The sequence below is a fragment of the Quercus suber genome, unplaced genomic scaffold (assembly GCF_002906115.3).
Source record: "Quercus suber isolate HL8 unplaced genomic scaffold, Cork oak 2.0 scaffold_523, whole genome shotgun sequence".
NCBI classification, from domain to species: domain Eukaryota; kingdom Viridiplantae; phylum Streptophyta; class Magnoliopsida; order Fagales; family Fagaceae; genus Quercus; species Quercus suber.
The window spans coordinates 541,905-546,977 of NW_027069972.1; the positions used below are offsets into that span (position 1 = coordinate 541,905).

The following is a 5,073-nucleotide window of genomic DNA, read 5'->3' on the forward strand; positions in this document are numbered from 1 at the left end:
CACATCCCAACGTATCTAGTGTACTAATGCCCAATAACCAATCACAACCCATGTCTTTTTATTTATTTTTATAAATGGAAATATCATTTATTTTTTCGATAAAGTGGGACACATTGACAATTGGCTCCATTCTTGACTTCAGTACAATATTGGTGATTGATTTATTTTTTGTTAGAAATATGTGATTAAATGATTAAATTTACTATATTCTAAAGTTTTTGGGATAATCGGTAGTTTAATATGATATCAAAGTAAGAGGTCTTAAATTCGATCATTGTCTCCTTCATTCTACCTCTCATTTAAAATCTCACGTGTTTCTTGCGATTTTTATGACAATTTGATGATATGTGTAACCATGTTATTGGTGAACTATTATTTTCATATCGACTCACTACTTTTTATTCGCCATTCATAATCGCATAAATTATATTGTGGAAAGAGTTGTACACAAAAGTTGAGTCCATTCACACTTGGTTTATTGATGTCAATTTTGACTTTAATTCTCAGATATCATCCCCATTTAACATCCTTGTCTCTTGCTAGATATTGATGATGGTCCATCTTGATGGTTATGGAGAAGGTAGTGATTACATATAATCACAACTTGAAACTCGTACCTGTATCTTTTACTTTATCTTGTTAAAGTTGTTGTGTGATTGTGTCTGATAATTGAATGATGAGTGGAAGCATAAAAGAAAGAGTACACACATAGGTTTACATGGTTTGGCCTAACGGCCTATATCCACAGTGAGAAAGCCCTTGACAACTACATATTATATTAAGCAGCTGTGTTACAATGAATCCAATGTAGGGTTTATATATTAGAGAATACTTAACTAACCCAATGAACTGTGTTTCCTCCTCTTTGTCTTCATGTAGTGTAAAAGTTTCAAAGGCAACTAAGATGTTGTATGTGATGACTCTATTAGATAAGAAAGCACTTTGGCAATCAGAGGTGACATTATGTTGGCAAGGACCTTAGAGACAAGCTTAAAAATCACGTTACATAAGCTTATTAGACGGAAATGAGACATTGATTCAGGATTTGATTTTTTAGGAACAAGAACAGTATGGGTAAAATTAATTCTTTGTAAAATTCTACCAGAAGAGATGGAGTCAGTAACAGCTCTAGAGACATCATGATCAATTATGTGCCAATAGTGTAGGAAGAATAAAGCATTCATACCGTCAGGATCGTATCATAAAATTTAGATTATGTTGGAAAGGGCTGTTGTATTGATTCTCCAAAAAAAAAAAAAAAAAAAAAAAAAAAAAATCTATAATTTAGGTTACACGGTGATTAACCCAAAAAAAAAAAAAAAGTTTTAGCTTATCAATTGTGGACGATTCCACATAGGAACCACCGATGGGAGAAAACATCAAATGTACTTAAAGACGGCTTTCACAAAGAATATAGCTAGCAACATTCAACCCTTTGCAATTAAAAATGGAATTAGTCTCCGATAAAACCCATGCCATGACTTGAATCATATGAGAGGTTGTTTCCCTTGTATAAATGCATGAAAGTTTATGTTTAACTTGATAATTGGTATGGTACAAGAGTTAAAAGGCAGATAAGAAATTGTGGGGCCAAAAAATCTTTGGAGAAATTAAATGTATGTGAGAAGACCTCTTTCTATGTTCCAAAAGGATCCTTCGGCACTGGCATTGCCACCTCCTGAAGGCCCAAATTCTGGTATTTTGGTCATTAAAGATGAAGAAGCCGAGGAGAATTATAGCTGTTTCGGATTGTGTATTAACAATTAGCTCGAGGACTTGCCTTTCCCTCAAAACATGAACCTAACGCTTGCCATTAACACAGGCGAGGATGCCCAATTTTTTTACGCAAACTTGATCCCAGTTCTTAATCAGCCATTGTCTTCCAATCGGTACTATGCCATAAAGAGACGTAGAAGCCATAAAGGGTATGGGGATATATATATATGTGTGTGTGTGTGTATGTATGCTTATAAAATTTCAAGATTATTAGAAATCGATAGTTTTCTCATCTACAAAATATTTAAATTTTAAGTTTTCATAATTTAAAATTATACATAAAGTATGAGTTTATGGATCAACAAGTAAATAACATCCAATTAACACAAGATTTGGTGTGCATGTTAAGAAGAATGACAACATATAATCCAATAGCATCTATAAATTATTTAAATTTTAGGTTTTTAATATTTTAGAATTATACATAAAACATGAGTTTATAGATCAACTAGTAAATAAAATTTAATTAATACGAAATTTGGTGTACATGTTAATAAGAACAAGAAAATATAATTCAATGGTAGAATCTTTAAAATATTAATTCAATAAGAAGTTATTGTTGTATAATATTAAGAAAGAATTACAGTAGGTGTAACTAATTATGGTCGGGAAGCAGAATGACAGTCTCGAACTATTTGCTGTTGTGGCTTGGTTTATTTGGAATCACAGGAACAAGTTGTGCCTAAGTGAGAAGGGAATAGCTACGGACAGAATCTTACAAGCAGCGAAGTCGTATCTCTCGGAGTTTCAAGCGAAGATTCCTAAGGCAGCTACAAAACCACCCAGAGGACACATTTAGTGGCGTCCTCCTCCGGGTGAGCTGTATAAAACTAACTATGATGGGGCAGTTTTTACTGAATCGGGAGAGGCAAGTATTGGGGTGGTGGTTCGGAATGCAAAGGGAGAGTTAATAGCTGCTCTTGCCAAAAAAATTTCGCACCTAGGCTCGATGGAATTCCTGGAAGCTTTAGCTGCAAGAAGGGCTATTAAATTCATTGTAGAGTTGGGTATTACGGATTCTGAATTTGATGGTGACTTAGAGATAGTGTGCAAAGCGTTAAGGTCAGCAAATTGCGGTCACTCATCCATCGGTTAAATGGTCAAAGACATCATGTCTATTATTGGTTCGCTTAGAACTTTCTCTTTCTCTCATACTAGGCAGCAGGGTAATTGTGTGGCCCATGCATTGGCTAAGAGAGCAATAGTTTCGTTTCCTTTATTAGTTTGGATGGAGCATGTTCCATCTGACATTTACCAGTTTGTCATTTCAGATTCTCCTGCTAATTAATAAAAGTGTCGGTTTGATTCTCAAAAAAAAAAAATTATGGTAGTTATTTATATGAATTTATTATGATTGCATTTGTATATGAAGTTATATATTCTATAATGTTTTAAGAAAATATATATACATGATGCAGAAAGATTCTAATGAAGGGTTTAAATATATAATAAAATTTAAACCCAATTAAAAAATATATATTTTAGAATAATAAAATGTAAAATTATGAGGTTTCAAAAATTTATATGACAAAATATTATGAGGTCAACTAAAAGTCAAACATCTTCGGTTAATGGAAATATAAGTTAAATTTTGTTTTTGAGAAGAAAATATAACTTAAATTTGACAAAATATTAATGTTTTTTTTTTTTTTAATGGCCATCAAAATATTAATGTTAATATATTAACTTCAAATGGCATTTATCTGCAGGGAAGCATGTGAAAATTCTGAGGAGGACATGGAAAGTTGCTTTTGCTTCAAGTATGCTAGTGATGTAGCACCAAAACCTTTGGATCCCAACAACATATACCAGCAATTTGAGATTCATCCGAGTGAAATGGGATGTGATGGAAGGGGAGGTTTTGTTGCCAAATCTATAACATCAGATGGGATCCCTCCAAAGTTCCTCAGATCAAATGGCTGGACAGTACAAACCTCAACTCGTAGTGATTTCCAATTAGGTTATGCATCAGGCCTAAATACTTCCCTTCGTGCTTGCCTTCCAAAATTCAACTTTCTGCTATCATGTACGAGTTCTCAACCAGTGATTGTAGGAAAGTGGTATTCTCCTTTTATGTTTATTAAGGAAGGAACATTGAAAGACCAAATGAGTACATCAACGTATTACGAGGTGACACTTGAGCAAAAGTGGGCACAAATATTTGCATGTGAACATAATGAGAGACAAGGCAATGTTGTTGTTGTGGATGTTCCTCCAAGAGAAATGGTTTTAGTTTTTGGGAGAGAAGTTATGGATGTAAATGTGGTCAGTGGAGTAATGTGGTTCAAGAGTTGTGGTATAGAGGGACAAGAAAGAAGTGTGGGATTGTGCTTGGAAGTCTTTGAGAGAAAGAAGTGGGAGCAAGAAAGGGTTGGATGGGTTGGGGGGAATGATAGGCAATTGAGCTTGAAAAGAGTAGAGGAATTTGGAGGGACAAGTGGGTGGAGGAAATTTGGTTGTTATATTTTGGCAGAGAGATTTATGCTAAAGTGAATGGATGGGAGCCTGGTATTAATTAACTTATCCATTCAACCTCATTAACAAGATTCAAAGCAAATGGGAATGTTTCTTCATATCTTATAAACTAAACATTGTAAAATTCATTTAATTTTGTGTTTACATGTACTACATGTGTATTAATTGATTTTTTTTTTTTTATGAGAGCGTGTGTATTAATTGATTTTTTTTTTTTTTATGAGAGCGTTTCAACCTATGACGTCTGCTCCTGATAATAGTTCTTTATCATCAGACCAAGACACTAATCGATTTTTGGTGTAAATGGAGATTGAACTCCAAATCTCTTATTCAATCATCAGAGATTTTAATGTAGTCGTGTATTAATTGAATTGTATTTACTTCTCTTCCACATATTTAATTTATTGTGTGTTGTTTAACCATTAAATGGTTCTCTTTTATTCATTTGCTTTTAGATGTCTTGATATATTTTTATTGAAACAAGTGTTTAAAAAAACAAGTGGAAAATGTTTTAAAAGAATATCACTTTTTCATGAATGATTTATACAAAAATATAAGAAAAACCATCATTCTTTTTGTTGTTTTCATGCACGAGTTTGCCGTGAGGTTATGCTAATAATCTTAACCAATTTCTAAACTAGTGCTCTTATTTCAATATTCAACTGGACTACATTAAAGATATAAATTCTTTTTTGGTCTTCATATTTAGGCCTTATTTTCAATTTGGTACTCAAGTTTTCACGCTTTTATTTTGGTTTAATGGACTGTTGAGATCTAAAAAACAATTAGAAGAAAATAAATAAATAATATATATATATATAT

At 32.8% G+C, this 5,073-nt stretch overlaps 1 pseudogene; it reads left to right on the forward strand.

Annotated features, from left to right (window-relative positions):
- Positions 1-1,614: 1,614 nt before the first annotated feature.
- LOC112035348 (uncharacterized) lies at positions 1,615-4,402 on the forward strand (annotated as a pseudogene).
- Positions 4,403-5,073: the final 671 nt, after the last annotated feature.